At 36.1% G+C, this 21,715-nt stretch overlaps 1 protein-coding gene across 4 annotated transcripts in view; it reads left to right on the top strand.

Moving 5' to 3' along the window:
• LOC150078841 (low-density lipoprotein receptor class A domain-containing protein 4) overlaps nucleotides 1-21,715 on the top strand; it is a 382,341-nt gene that overhangs the window by 347,614 nt on the left and 13,012 nt on the right. The gene's annotated exons all lie outside the window — the stretch shown is intronic.

The following is a 21,715-nucleotide window of genomic DNA, read 5'->3' as shown; positions in this document are numbered from 1 at the left end:
ACATGAAATAAAAAAAAAAGGGGGGGGGGGAGGGATGACCTAGTGAATACATTACTGTGTATATCATTATTTCTCCATTATGCTGACAGCTCGCTTAGAAGTTGATAGGTAGCATCATCATGAAGATTGAATGATCAAGACAATTAAATTCATTTTAGGCAGAAGACTGTGCAAAAATTCCAGTGAGTGATGTAATTCACTGCATTGATAGCCATCTTCCCCATGACAGCAATACTATGGCAATAATACCATCTTAGCATCGAGCAGGGCATGCACTGTGACAAGTGTCCAGTACAATATCAACAATGCCATGCTCTTCATTTATTTGATCCATACTAACACTCCTGATAGCTGTCAATAAAAGTTTTCTTTGATTTCTCTGTTGGAATTTCCAATAATCCTTGTTAGCTATCATGCAAAAAGGAAAAAATTCAGGATCAAGTTAAGCCTAATTATATGCACATGAATGCATCCACCTGATGTCCAATTAGTTTGCAACAGCTTCAACTGTTAACTGTTACATTCTCTGAATCTGCCATGTTATTGATTGATGGGTGACCAATTGTTGAAGAATGCAGTTTTTTTTTTTTTTTTAAATACATTTCACTTGCTAACAGGTCGAAAGCACAGAAGGGAGTTTTGCTCTTAAAAAATAAATTAAAAATATACATTTTTAATATAAAAATGGATTTTTCACAGTTGTATTCATAATAGATTGAAAATAAAGGTTGCATCAACAAGTGAACAATTTTGATTTACTTCTTGCTGATTTTTAGAGTTGCATGTGTGTGTGGGGGGTACATTCAGATCCATACATCTAGAGGAGTAACAATTCTGTGTGAAACTGGCTATGAGTTAAAATAATTTCAGTTTTTTTTTTTTTTTTCCCCCTTCCCTTTTAATCTCAGGTGAGGCTCTGTCAATACCACTGAATTTTCTACATTCCCAGCTCACTGCAGGGTTAGATGTGTCATTAAAATTCTGTCCTCTTAACCAAGTTTTTCACATGCATATTTCCATTCATGGTACAGAAAATATTATTTTTAGGCAGGTAATTGCCACATGCATCCCCTTTGTTCTAATCATGATATAATACACCAAATAACATATTTGAATGTAAAAGCATGGAACTCAGTCATTTTCAAAAAAAAAAAAAAAATGAAACTAGTAACATACCAAACTTAAAAAATAAATTATAGGAGACAGGTAGAATAGATAAGAGAATATCTTTTAACTTATCAGCAGCTCTTTATGAACATTCCATTCACAATTTCTTTTAGTATAAAAAGGGTTCCATAATATAACAACACGGAAATAATTTATGCAGCTACAGCAGTCACCTTTGACCATTGGGTTCTCATACCAAAACCATGTAGGATTAAAGAAATAGCAACTGAATAAGCTGAAGCAAATAAAATTCATTTGTAGGGGATAAATTTAGCATTAGTTCAGGCATATGATGCAAGAAAGCAAGCTTATACAGCATCAGCCAAAAAAAAAACCCCCTTCCCATTTACCTGGTTACTCCAAATGTTTGTCTAGTTCATCCTTAAATTTATTTAGCTATCAACTTCCACAACAACAGATGGAAGTCTGTTCCAGCAATCAACTACCCATTGGCTAAGGGCAAACTTCTGCACACCTATTCTACAACTGTCTTTCCTCAATTTGAATCTATGCCCCCTCAGGTTTTTAACCTCAGCAAGTGGAAATATCCCATCTGCACTGAGCCTGCTCAAACCATCCAAGGCCTCGTACACCTCAGTTAGATCACCTGACAAGTCCCTAGTCTCCAGATACTGCAACTTAAGAATTTAACCCTCTCCTGGTAAGAGAACCACTTTGTTCCTCTAACCAATCTTGTTGCCTTTCTCTGTACTCATTCTAGGAACTCTACATCCTTCTTGAAATGAGGCCTCGAGACCTGTACACAGTACTCAAGGTGTGGCCTGACCATTGCCAGGTGATTATACCAAGGGTATAATCACCTCCTTATCCCTGCTTGCAAAATCCTTTTTTTCATTGACAAAACTCCATGACCTGCTCTAGCAGCCTGTCTGCTCTGCTCATAGAACTTCATATCCGACTGCAAAATTAAACCCAGGTCTTCTTCATTCTCCACCTCCCTGAGTGTAGTACCACACAGTTGGTACATTTCTCGTGGGGTACTGCTACCCATATAAAGTACTTTGCATTTGTCAATATTAAACTTCAGTTGCCACTTCTCAGCCCATCTACCTAATTTTTCTAGATCCTGTTGCAGTAGCATACTGTTTTTACTATCATTAACAACCCTGCCAACCTTTGTATCATCTGAAAACATTTAGCCTGATATACTTCATCGATATCATTCATAAATATGCAAAACAACAATGGGCCCAGCACCGAACCCTGGGGGACTCCACTAATAACATTAGTCCATGTAGAGCATTGTCCATTTATTACCATTCTCTGCCGTCTCCCACTCAACCATCCCTTTATCCATTGCAGAAACTTGCCCTTAATGCTATACCGCTCCAATTTGTATAGCAGTCTTTCATTTGCAACAGTATCAAAAGCTTTCCTGAAAGCCAAGTAAATGATATCAAAATTATTTTTTGCATCCAGTTCCTTTGTGACCACATTGTAGTATCCAATCAAATTGGTCAGACAACAAGACTTCCCCTTAACAAACCCATGCTGTGTCTGAACTATTACTGCAGTCTTGTCTAGATGATCCTGCATCACTTCTTTAACCAGTGACTCCATTATTTTCCCCGGAATAGATGTTAAACTAACAGGTCTATAATTATTTGCATCACCCTTTGTGAATTGGGGACACATTTGCGCATCTCCAGTTGATGGGGACCTTCCATGAATCTAAGGATGCTCTCATAATTATGGCAAATGGTTTGCCTACTTCCCTCGCTGCCTCCTTCAATATAACTGGATAGGTTCCATCTGCCCCAGGTGCCTTTTTTATGTTTAACTTCAACAATTTCTCCTCCACTTTGCTCTCTGTTAAAGTTTAGTTAACTTCTGTCTTCCCCTTCCTTACAGAATTCCTCATGTGTGAATGTAGATGCAAAATACTCATTCAATTTGTCAGCTACCTGAGCAGAATTATCAATAGCTGAACCACCAATATCATTCATCCCCCTTCCTTCTAGAGTTTACCTAAGTAAAGCAGTCTGTACTGTTTTCTTTGCATCCTTTGCCAAAGATTTCTCATAATCTCCCTCTGCTTGCCTTAACCTCCTTTGTAACTTGATTACAAACTAGCTTATATCTACCATAGGCTACTGTGTCACCTGATAATTTATAATGCATCCCATGCATTTTTCTTCTCTGCCACAAGTCTCATTAGTTCTTCTGACATCTATATAAACTTTGAACAGTATTTCTTAGTTGGTATGAAAAGCCTAGTAGCTTTTACAATTAATTCTTTGAATGCTTCTCATGTAGAATTTGCTGTTGGGAATATCATCAGTTGGGCCCACCATATAGAATTTAAAAACTGTCTGAGAACCCTGTAGTCACCTTTACAAAACCATCCCTTTAAGTAAAACATCTTTAAGTAAATCCCACATCAGTATACTGTGATCACTGTCACCCAATGGTTCCTTTATCTGCAAATTCCTAATGCAGGAGTCTTCACTGCATTAGGATTCACTGCATCACTGCTGATTATCAGATCCCCCCCCCCTGGTTGCCCCTCGAACATGTTGCTGTAGGAAACAATTTGTTTGCTTTAATCAAATACATCAGTCATTATATTATAATATTCTAATTGAAAACTATTAATTCAAATTCATTTAGCAATAGCTTATGGCATCAGTACTCACCTAAAAATCCATATTAAAAGAGTGAACTCGTACACTTAAAAAACCAAATTTGGTTTTTAACATGCTTGATTCTTAATACGCAGTTCCAATTCTTCTTTTATAGACGACAACCAGGGAAAAGTTGTGCACTTCTCTCTTCTTAGGGCGTGTTTTTAAATAGTTTAATTTCAATTCTTTTCACTTTGCACCTCCTACGAGTTCACTTTTTTAATATGGATCTTAAGGCGAGTACTGCTAAACAGTTTAATGAGAAACTAACAGTACTTCAAGCTCTAGCTGATTAACATAATTGTCTAATTGAAAATTCACTGACAACTAAGAACATCATTTTCTTAGTTAATTTCTGTAAAACATGGAACCAGACATGCAATATTCAAAAGCGCTTTTCAAATGGAATGGCGCCAAAGCATACACACAAAAAAAAAAAGAAAAAAGTACCACTTTTGTTTTTTAGTTAATGTTTATAAGCATGTTGAAAACCTGTACCTGTATACTTAATGTTACTATGCATGCTGTTTTGGCACCTTTAACTTTTTTTTTTTTTTTTGTTTGTTTAAAAAGAAAAATGAAATATTTTAAAAAGATTTCATTAACCTTCTGCTGTCATTTTTTAAAATTTATAAATAAAATTGAAACCTCTTTTGTATACTATGAATTATGAGGTGGTGTTTTTTTTTGCACCAGGCAAGAAAAAGCATCTGTTTTCTTCTTGGCAATTCCCATTCCCATGTGGCATCTGTGAGATGCCAGTGACATGTCTAATCTTGCTGTAGAGCTTTGGTTTTGCCAGTTAAATGCAAACAGCTGATAAAAATACAGATGCTTGCATTGTATCTGCTAGACATCACACAAGCATCTGTTTCAATCCAAAGGATGAGTGACCTAGAAAATTCTGAAAAAATATAATAAAAACTTATTATTATTATTTTCTGTCATTTATTTTAATTCAATTTTATTAATTTTTTTGAGTTTAGCAAATCATAATTAATACTCACTATTTCCAATTCAGTATAAAGGCTAAAAATTAATATTTTTATAATTAAATCAAAAAGGAAGAGGTGTCTCACAGATGGCACACAATCTTCATTAAATTGAGGTTACAAGTGATGGAAGGTTAAATTAAACTAAACATATCTTGAGTATTCCTATGTAAATGTGATAAATATAGTACTATCATAATAATATTGTCATTATACTGATGCCATTTGAACACACAAAATACAGTACTTATTGTACCAGCAAAAAAGGGAGATGCATAATGTTGAATTTCTAAAGTGCTGAGGAGAGCATGCATTCATATGTCCTCAGCAATGACGAATAGCTAGACACCGAGATTTAAAATGTGGCCTATCTATCTTCATCGATTAGAGTTAAATATTAAATAAACTTCACCTGCACCAGGAATGATTTCTATGAAATAAACAAACTACATAGTATAACCAATTCTATCATCTCTTTCGCAAGGCAAAAAAATCAAGAGGAAGGAGGGTGATATTCAGGTTTATTCCTTCTTGTGACCTATAAAAAAATTATAAGCATGTAGCAAAGAGAAAGCATATAAACAGGAGTACTATATCTGTTAAAACATGCATGGCACTGGACAATGGACCAGAAGAAAACAGCTCTAAATAGCAGGAGTTTCTTGATTTTTCTTGAATGAAAATGCCTATGGTTTATTTATACAATATACATTGCTAATATTTCACTGCCTGCCTAGTTTCCCAAAGGAAAGCAGGCTTATGGGATCACCATGTCTTCATGCATACCCATCCAAATAAATTCTATTTACAATCTAATCCAAAAAATTAGAGACAGGGTTGGACTGGACTAGGAAGATATTAAGAAGACAGGGGGAAAATGGAAGGGGGGAATCAGTTGGTGGAGTAATTTTATTTCAACCTATGATCTTGAAACAAGATGGCAAAGTGAATGCTATGCTCACATCTCTTTGGAACTTATGTTCAATGCAAACTAAATTTACAATACAGAGGAAGGGAGAGGGGATGATTCAAGGGTGTCCTGAAGCAGTTATTTTATTTAGACCGCCATCTTGAAACAATATTTAATAGGCTCCATTATTCATCACATTGAAACAAGTTGAAGGTAGGCTCCCCTAGTTCTACCTAGAACTTCTTGTTTGTATTCAAAGTTATTGCTCATATTTTATTATAGAAAAATGTTTTATTCATCAACTGATTTCTTAATGCAGATATCATTATTTACCTTAAAAAAGTAAGAAAATGTTACTGAATTCTCTCCATATTAAGGGAATTTTTCTTTCAGTCTTCTAGTTTGTATTCCATTATACTGCAATATTTTTAAACATAGCTATCAATTTCAAGTTGCTTCAGAAGAATCAACTTGTGTTGTTGAGTGACATGCCAACTAGTTGAAAAATGCTGCTGTTACACGTGCTAACAACACAGATTACATCAATTAAAATATTTGTGTGTCATGGTGTATAAACTCCATGTGTTTGTCCTTTGTGGTTTTTATCAGGTTCGGCTCAAGATTTAAATAGCATCATAATATTTTTGTTATTTGCTTAATTTCTATTATGATTTAAAGGTATTTTCTATAATATTTTATAAATTCAAGTCTTACCTCTTTTGTAATTTTTTTCCGTTTATCTTGTAAATTTAATTCTTTACTTTCAGTAATATATTAATTTTTGTTATCTACCTAATTCTATAATATTTTGTAAGTTTAATTCTTACTTTAATAATGAAAATGCAACACTATTCCAAACTATGGTATAGCCCTAGCATGGGATGGGAAGATGAATAAAATATAACAATGGAAGAACTAGAGTTAATATTACAAAAATCGAAAAAGCCCAGGCATAGACAATTTGAATGTAGAACTATTTAAATATGACGGCACCTTAAAAAAAAAAAAAAACACACACACACTACTAAAATTATTTAACATCATATGGCATAAGCAACAGATACCCAAAGATTGGGAAACAGGAATAGTAATCGATTTACACAAAAAAGCTCCAGAAATAACCCTAACGATCAGAGGGATAACACTGCTATCAACTGCTTCAAAGCTGTACTCTAATATACTAAAGAATAAACTTAATAAATATAGTGAACAATTCTTAGAAGAAGAACATAAAAGGAAGAACATAAAAGGAAGAATCACAATAGATTTCATTTTCTCATTACAACAAATTTTGGAGAAAAGAAGAGAATTTAACCTACCAACATTTCCGCTGTTTACTGATTATGAAAAGCATATGACAATGAAAACCGGGAAAAACTTAGGCAGATTTTACACGAAGAAAGCACTACTACAAAAAATATATGTAAAAACTCAAAAGGCTGCATAAAAGATTCTAATGGCCAACTATCAGATCAAATTAACACCAATAAAGGAGTCAAACAAGGATGTGGACCATCACCAAATTTATTTAATATCTACATCGATAAAATTATTAAAGAATGGAAACAAACAATTAACAACAGAATACAGTTGAACAAGAATAAAATCCAAACTATATTGTATGCTGATGATCAAGTTATAATTGCAAAATTGGAAGATGAACTACAGATAGCAGTTAATGAACTGAATAAAATAGGCAAAAAAGTACGAGATGAAAATCTCCACCTCAAAAACAAAATCAACGGGATTATGTGGAAAAAACATACAAAGAGTCAAAATTGTTATTGATGACAAAATAATAGAACAAATATCTGATTTCACTTATTTGGGAAATTTAATATCAAATGAAGGGAAATACATCCACACAAAAATATAATAAAATGAATGGAACGATTAAATGCCACTTCGGGAAAACATATGACAACTGAAACAAAATTATGACTGCACATCACTTCAAAATCAGCCCTCTTCTACAGCTGTGAGACTTTGGTAATAAGAAAGATGCACAAAAACTAGAAGCAGCACAAATGAGATTTTTAAGACCATTATTAGGAGACTATTTAGAAGACTAGATCAAAGAAATTTAGTTATTCATGAGAAATTAAAAGTAGATAACATAGTAAATGACATAAAATGGTATCAGAAAAAATAGATCAGCCACATAGAAAGAATGAACCCAAACTGTATCCAAAAATTAGCCATTAACTACAAACCTACAGGCAAGAGAGATGTGAGTCGACCAAGACGATGATATCAAGATCAAGAGCTACAACGGAACAGGTCTCAAAAGACCTAAGCTGGATCAAGTTCATGATAATGAAAATGCTTATTATTGCTACAAGGCCCACTTTGAATGCTTCATCATAACACAGTTAGGAACAGACATAGCTGATTTTTCCTTGTGAGGAGGACTGGATTAAAGTCTTTCTAAGCATTCTCATAATACTAGATCTATTGAAAAATATTTTCATGGTATAAAATATATAGGTGCCCCAATATAATCATAAATTTATGAAATAGCAGTTATATTAAAAGCAGCAGAAAAAGAGGTAAGCAAACCCTTGGCCATAATTACGTGAGCATCCTTAGATTAGAGGAGGTTTCTATAGATTGGAGGTGTAAAAATGTGTCTCCTATTCACAAAGGGGGATCAAAGATCCACATCTTTTGGAAGAGGTGCAGAGAAGTCACACAAGCTGGTGTAATTTGTCTTTTTGCCAATAAATGGCATTAATGGTTTTCAATTTTTCCATTTTTTGCCATTAATGCTTTGGCTTTGTTTACAGCAGGAGCAAAATGTCATTTTCCCAGATGTAGCATGTATTGATAATGAACAGTATTTTTGAACTCATTCATATGCACAGGTAGCTATAGAGTTTAACAGGAAACATCCAGACATTGCAGTCCCCCCATAACACTGGCGATAACAAGACTGGTGGACAATTGTTGTGAAAGTTGAACAGTTCAAAACAAGAAACAGAGAAAAAGATAGTTCTGTCTGAAGTGGATGATATGACAGAAGCCTTACAGGATGTTGTGGAGCAGTACACAGACTTCCATCCCTTGTTGTGGAAGTTGATAGCCTAAATAAATTTAAGGCTGAGTTGGACAGGTATTTGGAACGAATGGAGGGGTGAAGTGGGAGCGGTTTTTTTTTTCTTTTGGCTGATGCTGCATATGCTTGCTCTCTTGCATCATATGCCTCTACTAATGCTAGCTCTGCTTTGAATTTCATCATATAACCCTCATCCTTTTTGAAGCATAATGCCAAAGGTAAAATGTAATTGTGCCTGCAGTCCTGCCCAGGCATGATAAAAAAAAATTTTATGATGCAGGCTTTATCAATTAATTTGAGAACTTTGCAAAGCTTTTGGGCAGTGATTTATATCAGTGTGGTCCACCCTAGTTGGTACAAAGAATTTATTTTGCAAGGAAATGATACATTTGAACAAAGCATGTACAAGAGGGCTTGCCAATGTCATTAAAGGAATTAGGGTTTTAGGAAACAGTTAGTGAGATAATTAGACATGCAGTTGGATAGTGATATGAAACAAGTTACACTTCCATTCTGATCAAGGGTTTAAATGAAAGACTGCCACAGTCCAAGAGCAAACTGTGGTATTAAAGATCATATGATTAGTGAAGTGGGAAGTTATCGACCTGTCAGTCTGACTTCAGTAGTAGGGAAAATCATGGAGGCATTGATCAAGGGTGGAATTCAGGATCATTTGGATAGAATTGAAATTCTCAAGGATACTCAGCATGGTTTTGTAAAGGGAAAATCATGTTTAACAAATCTGGTTCGCTATTTCGAAAGGGTCACTCACGAGCTGGATTTAGGAAATAATTTCGACAGTTTATTTAGATTTCAGCAAAGCTTTTGACTCAGTCCCACATGAGCGGTTGCTTTATAAGCTGGAACAGGTTGGAATCACTGGGAAAATCCTTAGATGGATAGAAGGATGGCTTCAGGGCAGGAGGCAGAGGGTTGTGATAAATGGCTATTCCTCAGATTGGGTTGATGTAAGAAGTGGGGTTCCCCAAGGATCAGTATTAGGACCATTGTTGTTTTTAATTTTCATAAACGACATTGATGAAGGGATAGAGGGCATGATGTCTAAATTTGCAGATGATGTTAAAATTGGTAGAGTAGTTAATGATCACTGTCAAGCTGAGCTTCTTCAGAGAGACCTAGATAGACTTCAAGAATGGTCAGAAAAATGGCAGCTGTGCTTTAATCCAACAAAGTGTAAGGTATTACACCTGGGAAACAGTAATCCCAAAATAACTTATTCACTTGGTGGAGTTCAACTAAACCCAGTACTGGAGGAAAGGGACTTGGGTGTTACGATACGGTCAGACATGAAATTCTCTGAGCATTGTAAACAGGTTGCAAGGAAGGCCCATGGTGTCCTATCGATGATCTATCGAACTTTTGCAAGTAGAGATAGGGACGTGATAATCCCATTATATAAGGCCTATGTTAGACCACACTTGGAATACTGTGTTCAAGTATGGAGACCGCACCTAAAGAAAGACATCGAGCTTCTTGAAAGGGTGCAAAGAAGGGTAACTCGCCTGGTGAGATCGGCAAAAGGGCGTCCTTATGAAGAAAGACTTCGAATATGTGGGTTGCAGAGTTTGGAAACTAGACACCTTAGAGGAGATTTGATTGAGGTGTTTAAGGCTCTGAGAGGCATCAGTAAAATGAATGAGGACAAAATTTTCAAGATTATAAATGATGCTAGAACTAGGGGACATAAATTCAAGTTACGCGGGGAAATGTTTAGATTGGACTGCAGGAAGTTCTATTTTAGCCAGCGAGTTATAAATTACTGGAATAAGTTGCCTTCATGGGTGGTGGAGGCCGACAGTTTGGGGAAATTCAAAGGTCATCTGGATAGTACTTTCGGGTAAGGGAAGCGCATAGGATGATAGGATTAATTTCCTTTTTATTTAATTTTTAATTTCATTTTATTATTTTTATTTATTTATTAATTATTATTATTTATTTATTTAATTTTTGTTTTTATCATTGTTTTGTTCGGATTTTTTTTTTTTTTTTGGCTGGTGTAGCATAAGCCATAGGCTTTCTTGCACCATACGGCCGTTACTAATACTAATACTAATACTTATGAGTTAAATATGTGAAAGGATGTGACAGAAGCAATCAGAAACAGACTAATGATGGTGCAACATGCTTAAATGTATCAAGAAAGTGAATAATAAGAAAATACAAAGGATTGAAATGTTATGCACAAAACATTAGGGATTAAAGACCAGTCCCTTTTTTGTATTAAGCTTGAAACTTTTCAGTCACTCCTTATAATTTTAAATTATAAGAAATTACCAAAAATTTTAAATTATAAGAAATTACCAAAAATTTTAAATTTATCTTTAAATTTACCTTTAGGGTAAAAAATTAAAAAACTAAAGAAGTTTCAGACCTAGAGAGAGGGGGAAAAAAAATTAAGAACCTCAAGCAACAGCATAATCCAAACTGAAGGCAACCAAATTTTTCAGTAGCTTTTCTCCCATAATACATTGCAAAAAATATTACGTTTTTTCTCCTTTGTGGTATGATCTATATTTTCTGATGTATGTCAGTACCACCGAAACAGATGCCAAACAATAATATAATTAAAGTAAAAGTAAATAGGGCATAATGCTCACTGAAAGTATTAATGAAGAACTCATGTTTTAAATGTTGCATGTATGGGATATTCTAAAACACTAAATCAAAATTACAAAGTAATTGACACAACTTCACATAAGATCTGGGCTGAAATTTGTGTTATTTATTGGATACTGAGCAATTTCTCTTTCACTTAATAAAGAATAAGTGAGGTACGCACTGTACTCAACTACTCTGACTATAGGAAGAGAAAGGACACACAGGACAGGAGATGGAGAGGAGTTATACTCTTAGTTAAGCACCAAAAATCTAAGGCAGTGCAAAGCTGAGTCAGATTTGTATGACATAAGCACTGGAAAACAAAGGTGTGTGTGTGTGTGTATTACCGGCCTAATGACTGATGAGTACAGATGGAGTGGGCTACTAAATCAGAATGTGTTATAATGGGGAATTTTAACTTTCCAGATATTGACTGGAACTTGTAGATTCAGGTAGAGTGAGAAAGAAAAAGGTGTAAAATTTCATCATTGGCAATGAAGATTTTATAACATAACTATATCAAAATTCGTAGAGAATCAGAGAAGATTGTAATTTTTATTTAAAGATAATTACAGAAATTAACTGAGTCTAATTCTATTTTGAAAGAGTTATTTTAATTTTGTTCCTGTTTTGATAAATTATTTGAATTAATTTTTTTTGTAGAATTTGTATTTTTTTAATGTTTAAATTAATGAAAATATTAAAAATTGTGAATTACTTTGAAATCCAGAGGTGGCGCACTTGCACCACCTTGCACAATGCTGCCAGCACCCACGCAAAGGACCAAGAATGCAGTTTTTCATTGTTTTTTGATGTAGAGCAGAAATGTGTATATAAAAAAGGTATGTGTACAGAACGAAATATTAAAATCAAGCAATATAAAATACTTTAATTTGACTATCCACTATTTCTTCAAGAAAGCCATCAATAAAAATGAAACTGTCATGATGTTTCTGGAAATCCACACAGACCATTAAAATCAAATAAAGAAAATATTAAAATCAAGAAATATAAAAGAATTAATTCTCTACTGTTAAGCAGTCAAACTGGTAGGAGTACAGATATAGTACTTTCTTTCACGGAGTAATGACACCGACATCCATACAAACTGTATGAAGCAACAGCAGTAACTAGCTACACAAAGTGTCAGAGTTCAAGGAGAAATCTCTGTGTTACATAATAACTTCCCCAGTACATGTGGGCCCCGGGTGCCAAGTGTATTTCGAGGCAAAGTGATATTCTTGTGATATGTAGAGCGCTCTTGTAAAGTGATTGAAGTTATTTCCTTTTAAGTTCCTACATTTCTATCAACCGTCTTTCTTTAAAACTAGTTCAGGTATACCTGAAAGCCACAAGTTAGAACACAGAAAGAAAACACACCTTTCTTTTTCCTATATTTCTAGTTCTACTAATCAACTGGCACTGCTCCTGCCTCCCCATGGCGGGGCAACCTGGGGAAAAGTTATCCTCCAGGGCTAAAAGGAGTAGCAATGGATAAAAAACGACTATCCAGCTCTAGAGCCTTCAAACTCAAGGCCAGATAAACCCAGTGATGATGACTTAAGCAAACCAAAAAGGATCCGAAGAGAAGTGCAGTGCAATGAGACGCCAAACTTTCTGGTGATACACTCTCTCTCCAACCAGCCTGTCGGCAAATTATCACCATTCGTCATCCAAAGATTTTTGGAATCCATGGCTGGAACACCAAAAATGGTTAAATGACTGCAATCCGGAGACCTACTTATTGAAACAGCCAACTCCAAACATTCCGAGTGGCTGCCCAAAACGACATTCGGTGGCCTGCCAGTATCTATTACTCCGCACAACACCTTAAATTAACCTCGAAAGGCGTTATAACCGAATGGGATCTACTTACAACATCTGAAGAGGAATTAGTTCAAGAACTGAGTAATCAAAAAGTAATCAGTGCCAAACACATAATGACTAAAAAAGATGGAAATCTCGTCCCAACTAGATCAATCATTTTAACTTTCAGTACCCCGGATTTGCCATCCTCAGTAAAAGCTGGCTATTTAAACTGCCGAATTCGGGCTTATATCCCTAATCCCATTCATTGTTTTAAATGCCAAAAATATGGATATTCCCAACAAGAATGCAGAGGAGAAGCTATTTGTCCTATTTGTGGTTCCAAGGAACATACACAAGCAGACTGTTCAGCATCAAGTCCCATTTGCCCCAACTGCAAAGAAAGTCACCCAGCCTTTTCAAAATCTTGTGAAATTTGGAAAACAGGGAAGAAAATTCAAAAATATAAAATTGAGCACAAAGTCACATACCCTGAGGTACGCAGACAGATTATGTTGACCATTCCCAGTCGTTCATATGCATCTCACACTCGAAGCTTTAATTCAACAGCAGTACAAACAGATGTATCAATACCTCCCAGCACATCTCTGGCTAATCTGGTTAAAAATACATTATCAAACTCTGGAAAAGACACACATCAAACTAAAACCAGTGAATCGACCAACATCCCAATCAGCATCCCAACTGATACTCAGACAGTCCCGCATGACAAAGAAAAATTAAAAACTACCAAAGACAACAAAAAACCTGAATCATCCACCAATAGTATGGAAGTAGATGTACACTCAGATCATGAAGAACCCATACTAGAACTTCATGCAAATGACACTATGGATACTGCATGCCCCAGCTTCCCAAGAAAAGACCGGAAAAAATGCTCCTCAAACAAAAAACAGTCAGATGAATTATCCTCAACTAAACATAAATGAACCACAGTATCTTACAATGGAATTGCAGAGGTTTTCGTTGCAACACTGACAATATTCAATACCTAATTAACCGATATTCTCCAGTTGCCTTCTGTCTACAGGAAACTTACCTAACCTCACAAATTTCTCCTTCAATAAAGAACTATTGCCTTTATTGAATAGATTGAAATACAGCTAATGCTGCCCATGGTGGAGTAGCAATCCTAGTAAACTCGAAGATCCCAACTAAACATATCCCACTCCAAACTGAAATAGAAGCTGTTGCTGTTCGTACAGTTCTCCATAGTGCAATAACAATTGTCTCAATCTACCTACTGCCAAACTGCACTTACTCTTTAAAAGATCTTGAAGATCTCTTTATACAGATACCTCCACCTCTCTGTATATTGGGGGACTTTAACGGGCACCACCCCTTATGGGGCTCTCCTAAATTAGATAGACAGGGTAGCTTAATTGAAAGCTTTTTAGAGGCACTAAATCTCACTGTACTCAATACTGGTGCACCGACACATGTACAGCTCCCAGCAGGACACACCTCAGCAATAGATCTCTCAATTTGTTCAGTACTAGTCCCAACCATAGAGTGGTATGTAATAAACGATCCCATGGGCAGTGACCACGTCCCAATAGTATGCAACTTTCTGAAAGCAAAGACTCCTTCAACTGAACCCTGCAGAAAGTGGAAATTTGTCTGAGCAGACTGGGCAAAATTTCAGTCATCAATCGACCTTGATGAGGAAAAAATCTGCCTCGAGCATATTGATAATGTGACAGATTACATCACATCGCATCTTCTAAATGTGGCTAAAGACACAATACCACTATCAAATCTGCCAGGCCGAAAGCATTATAATTACTGGTGGAATGACAAATGCACCACATCAAAGAGCAAAAAATAAAGCCTGGAATTTGTTTCGGCAATGTCAGAGCACAGTCAATCTCATTAATTATAAGAAATTAAGGGCAAAAGCACGCTTCATACAAAAGCAAGCAAAGAAAGAAGCCTGGACCCGTTTTGCATCCAGTATTTCACAGAAATACTGATCCCAAAATAATATGGAAAAAAATTAGACAGCTGTCTGGTAAGTTTCCTACCATACCTTCTCCAATCCTCTCCTGGAATGGGAAAGATCTCTCTAATCCTGTAGATATATCTAATGCTTTAGGCAATACTTTTGCAGAAATCTCATCAACATCAGCCTATACTACCTCATTTCAACGAATTAAAAACACTAAAGAAAAGCATGCTATTAATTTTCAAACTGCCTGCTATCTCCCATATAACAAACCTCTGCAATATTCTGAACTGTTACATGTCATTAAAACTGCCCGCAATGGTGCTGCCGGGCCAGATGGGATTTATTATGTCATGCAACAACATCTTGATGACAAAGCTTTGCACCTCCTCCTAGTCTTTTTACAATCGCATATTTTTAGAAAATGTTTTTCCAACTTCTTGGCATCACTCTACAATTTTGGCATTCCTGAAGCCTGAAAAAGATCCATCCAACCCCTATAACTATAGACCCATATCTCTCTCTCTCTCTCAAGCTGCCTCAGCAAAATTCTTGAGAAAATTATTCACAGAAGACTCGTCTGGATCATTGAGTCGGAACAGCTAATGAGCCATAGTCAATATGGCTTTTGTCAAAACAGGTCATGCTTTGATCTTATGGTCAAGGCTGAATTTGCCATCTGTAATGCTTTTGTCAAACATCTAGTAATGGTTTCAATAGACATAGAGAAGGCTTTTGATACCACCTGGTGGTATGGTATACTTAGTGATCTTTACCTTCTCGGACTACGAGGCAACCTTCCTATATTTGTTCAGAACTTTCTACATACTAGATCATTTCAAGTTCGATACCAACATGCCCTTTCTGCAACTTTCATCCAGAAAGAAGGTGTTCCACAGGGATCAGTACTGAGTGCCATTCTTTTTGCTCTGAGAATAGATTCTATCACTAAGCAGTTTCCAAATACAGTTGAGACTTACCTTTACGCAGATGACCATTCCATCTCCTGTCATTCTCAAAACATGAGATCTATTGAAAGACAGCTTCAGATATCACTTAATAAAATTCAATAATGGGCGAGCCTCAATGGCTATCGCCTCTCGCAGCAGAAAACAGTTGCTATTCATTTTTGTAGACAATGCAAACTTCATCCAGATCCTCAACTTCAAATTTCTAACGTCTCTGTCCCGGTCACCAGCAATATCCGATTTCTAGGATTAACCCTTGACAATAAGTTAAATTTCCTAGATTATATTAAAAATGTACGGACTTCTTGTCTAAAAAAGTTAAACATACTCAGAGCTTTATCTGCCCAAATGTGGGGTGCAGATCGTATCTCCCTTCGTCGGTTATACAGAGCATTAATCAGATCCCATCTTGATTATGGTGCTCCCATCTGATTCTGCCAGAAAGAGTGCATTACGCTGGCTTGATCCCATTCAACACAGTGCTTTGAGAATTGCAATTGGTGCATAGGTGCATTCAGAACATCGCCAGCACAGTCTCTACATGTGTTTTCCTGCGTAAAGTTAGTGGAGGCTCACGAGTCCCCACTAACTTTACACAGGAAAACACTGTTACTGAAATATGGAGACCTCCCCCAAGTCCAAGGAAGCTCTCATAATTATGGCTAAGGGTTTGCTTACTTCCTTTTTGTTTCTACACCATCTACAGAGAACAAAGGTGGAGATGGGCTATTGCCTTGGAGCCACCATGATCACACACACACACACCCTGGACGATGTGAATGGAAATGTATATATGAATGTATGTAAGCTGTGTGTATTAATAAATGGAAAAAAAAAATGTCCTTTCTGTTTTTGGGGAAGGTGTATGAAAGGATGCTTGCACCCAGAATTTCTAATTTGTTGGAAAGTAATCACCTTTGTTTGGAGTGCCAACATAGATTTAAAAAGGGTCATTCGACTGAGGATGAATAACATCATTACTTAATTATGTTATTGAGTCTACAAGATCATGTTCTCACGGTCTTTATCGACTTTGAAGGAACCTTTGATTCTCTTGTGGGAGAGTGCTATTAATGCATTAGTGTCTGTCCAATATGACTATTCTATGTTTGAAGTTATGACATCATATTTCCAGGATAGGATGGTTAAGGTTTGTGCTAAACATTTATCGTACAGTAAAACTGTTTCTATAGGATGCCTGCAGGGATCAGTTTTGGGTCCTCTGCTGTGGAACGTAGTGTTGGATCAATGGTTGATTAGGAATCATGAGGGATATGTTAAAATAGCTTATGCAGATGATTTGGTTATTGGAATGCCTGGATGTTCCAGGGTTGATTTGGAAAATAAAATGCGGCTTATATTGGAGGACTTGTTGTTGTGGACAAATATAAACAAATTAAAAATTTCACCAAGCAAAACTTGTTTCATGGTGTTTAGAAAGCATTTTGATTATCATAGGCCACCTCGTGTCCTTTTGAATGGGGTCCAGGTTCCCTGAGTTTCCCAAATGAAATACTTGGGACTGATAATTGATGAAATGAATGAGAAGGTAAGAAATTTTACAGCTTCAATTGCTCGGATTTCCAGAAAAGTGGGGATTGAGTAAAAAGATTTTCTGTACAATAACTTCTGTACCTAGAACAGTATTGAATAATGCCTTACAGGTCCTTGCAGGTTTTCTACCACTGGACTTATATATTGCTTACTGAGGCTTGCTGTATAAACTAAGAAAGGGCATCGCTGTGAATATGTTAGATATTACCACGGATCTTGATAATAATATCAAAGAAGAGAAGTCACGTGTTTGGAACCACTTAATAGGAATTTGGCAGCATAGATGGGATGCTAGTGAACATGGTGATGTTACCGAAAGATATATTAGATCAGTGAAATTTGTGTTGCAGCGGTCTTGGTTTTCTCCTTTAATGCCAGTGTCCTTTTTGTTAACAAGTCATGGATCTCTTTGAGCTAAATTATTTGAGAGAGGATTGGAGCCAGACCCTCTTCTGCTCCTGTGGGGGCTCACGAAATATGAACACATGTAATGTTCTCTTGTGTGGAGTACACAGACAAATGTAGACTTCTCTTGACTGGCATTACAAATTTAGATGACGATAATGTGTCCCTCCTTGAGGACACTGATAAGTTCAACATGTTCCAGGAGTTTTCAATTGCAGTCTTCAAAAGATGAATTGTAGTGCAATCTGCTATGCATTGAACCTAGCTCATTGTGCTGGGCTTGGTTTGGATGTTGACTGGCATTCTAAATTTAAATGAAGATAATGTGTCTGTCCTTCTTGAGGATGTTGATAAGTTCACCAAGTCCCAGGAGTTTTCAGTTGCAGGCTTCAAAAGAAACTATAGTGCAATCTGCTATGCATTGAACCCAGCTCATTGTGCTGGGTTCAATGCATATTTTGGATGTACTTTGATATTGATTGCGATCACTGAATTTTGATCTTGAACCACCTTTGTTTCCTTGGATCTTAATCTTCTGTCAACTGGATTTTGGCAGGCTAGACTTGAATTGTTGTCATGTCTGTCCTCTCAGTTTATTTGCCACTTTTTTTTTTGCTCTCAGGTTTCGGCGACCTGAGAATGGGATTGCAGGCACCCACTGGTATTGCACTACTTCCTGTTGGTGTGTTATTTGTGCTATATGCACATACAGTGATAGTAAACCAGGGTCCAAATCACACTTTTATTCTAAATAATCCTCAGGCTGGCTATGTAGTCTCTACAACAATACAGGTTATCAAGGTGAAGATGGGCTTATGCCTGGGAGCCACCCCGATACAAGAAAATACACACACACATGAACTAAGATTTGTACGGAGAGCATATTAGTATATTTAAATAATCATGTATATAACTTTGAGATTGTATAAATTGTGTGTAATAAATGAAAATTGTCCTTTCTGTACTTTATCTTTTCTGAGTTCAGGTGACCCCAGGGTTCGTCCTGACAGTCTATTTCTTCCTGCTGACCCAGCCTGCCTCCCCATAGTGAAGAACAGCAACTAGGGGTTGGTGGTTTCCATAGCTAAGAGGCCAGATGACATTAAACCTACACTAACCCTTCAAAAACACATACTAACTTACACTATCTGTATTTGAGATGTATACAGAGTACTGTATACATCTCAAAGTACCAATCACAGAATTGAGGATAAACCCCCAGTGCTGCTAGTGAAACTACACTATACACTATATGTTCTTTCTGTACACATTGCACTCCCCATATTCAAATTCTGCATTCCTTATAACTGTGACACCACGTTTCTGATATCCCAACAATGTCCATATTTGATGTCTTGATCAGCACTTCAAATTCGTCAAATTTATTTACTATGCTCTTAGCATTAATGTACATGCAAGTATATATGTATGTGTTCTTACTCTTAGTTACCTAACACAGCCATCTAGTCTTGTTTCATGATGACTCCCAGCAGTTTTTGAAATCTCTGGCATCTTGCTTTCCAGGCTGCTGCATGTTCCAATAGAAACAGTGGAAGAATCACTTTCACCACTTCCTGCAACTAATGTTAATCTATTAGTCTGTGTATCCCCCCCCCAAGCTAGCAGTTTTCCAACCCACCTAATACTGCCTTGATAGCATCAGCAAATACCTTGCACTCTTTATATTTAAGTGTATATCATCCCTGTAGAAGCAGCCTTTTCTGTTAACAAGCACAGACATGCTGAGAAAAATTATCTCATGAGCTTTGCACAATCTCTCCACGACAGAATTGATTGACAAGGCTCTTATCGTATACTCCCTCCTATTGTGTCTGGACAGAAGTGCATATACTTTCAAATTTAACCCTAATTCTCGACTTTCTTTCAACATTGACCTGTTACTTGTTAAGTAAGTCCGCAGGTTTCCTACTCTTAATGTCATTAGTGCCAACAAGTACAACAATATCACCTTTTGTGCCCTTAAAAATGATCTTCTTTAGACTAATATTATTAGTCCAAAGAAGAGCAGTGCAGTGCAGTGCAGTTAGTGTTACTATCACTACATGGGTAGCAGTAATCCCAGATTAATATACCATGTTGTGGTATAAAATAGTGGAGAATGAAAAAGACTGGGCTAATTGTGCAATCAGATATGAAGTTCTCTGAGAGTGTAGATAGGTGCCAGGGCAGTTTATAGGATTTTATCAATGATATACATTGTCATTTGTCAATGATAAGTCCTTTCTAGCAAACTTTTGCTAGCAAGGACAAGGGGGTGATTATCCTGTTGTACAAATCAATGGTTAGACCATATCTTGAGTACTGCAAACAGGTCAGGAAGCCTCACTTTAGGAAGGTCAGTGATACTAATGAAGGGACCAAAAGGGTATTCTTACCAAGTAAGCTTCGTTTCTGTAAATTGCAGCAACAGGAAACTAGGGACTTACATGAGATCTGACTGAAGTGTTTAAGGCTGTGAATGGATTGGGCAAGCTAAATGCTGATGGTATCCTTCCTCTTGCTGAGACTACACAAAGGAAGGAGCATAAATTTAAATTGAGGAAGGATGGTTGCATGATAGATGTGTCGAAATTTGCTCTCAACCAGTCAGTAGTTGCCTGATGGAACAAATTTCTATCTGGTGTTGTGGAAGTGGGTTACTTCCACTTCAGATTCCAAATTTTAAGGAAGAATTAGACAAACTCCACCTCTCACATATGAATGTGGGAGGTGGAGTTTTTTTTTTATTGATGATATATATATATATAAGCTTGCTTTCTACATGATCTTGATCTAACAATGACATTTTGAACTTGACTGCTTTGGAGTTCAGTACCAAGTAAAAGAATTAATTTAAAAAAATAAATAAAATAAAAATAACATTCCAAACTCACACACAGACTGTTAGTTTTAATTCTTTATTTCTCCTTTTCTTCTAGACTTGATAACGAGCTCTAAAGTTGAGTTCAGAATGTTATTGTTGGAGTGAAGTTTACAGAGTGGTTCAGCATAGAACATACTTCATTTACTCATTAGTCAATAAATGTAATAGAAATTACTCAGTATCTAATAAATCTTGTGATTTTAAACTCAAATCTCAGAAGATTGCCATTTGCTTTGTAATTTTCATTTAGAACTCTTGTTTCTGATACCAACTGCAGTTTTCCTCCTTTAGCCCTGTAGAAAAAAAGAAATGAATTCTGCAATTATAATTTATTTTTGATATTATTTATGGTATACTGTAATCTCCACTAGCACACTGTAGCATTTAGGGAACTTGAATTAATTAAATAAATAAATCTTTATTTGTCCTACCATCTTCATTTGTCCTAACAGATATAGATACTGTATAGTGGTACATTGGTAAGGGACAAATTCCCTTCACAGCAGTAAATGCCAGAGGATAATTATTTATGCCTGAGATACTTTTAATACTTAAGAAAAATATCCATAAACCAGTTGTTATTATTATTAACTAACACTTTTCTAGGATGGTATCTGATGAAAATAATTCATAATACTTTGAATTTAAGGTGTATCAAGGAGGGTGTCAGTCATACAGAGGTTAAAAAATACGGAGAAAAATAAATTTGTTGTTAGAAAAATTTTAGAAAAAATGTTTTCTGGA

This window comes from Mastigoproctus giganteus, chromosome 10, assembly GCF_048544385.1.
Source record: "Mastigoproctus giganteus isolate SK-2022 chromosome 10, ASM4854438v1, whole genome shotgun sequence".
NCBI lineage: Eukaryota > Metazoa > Arthropoda > Arachnida > Uropygi > Thelyphonidae > Mastigoproctus > Mastigoproctus giganteus.
The sequence above is the reverse complement of the archived record's forward strand: the minus strand, read 5'-3'. Positions and strand labels throughout refer to the sequence as shown.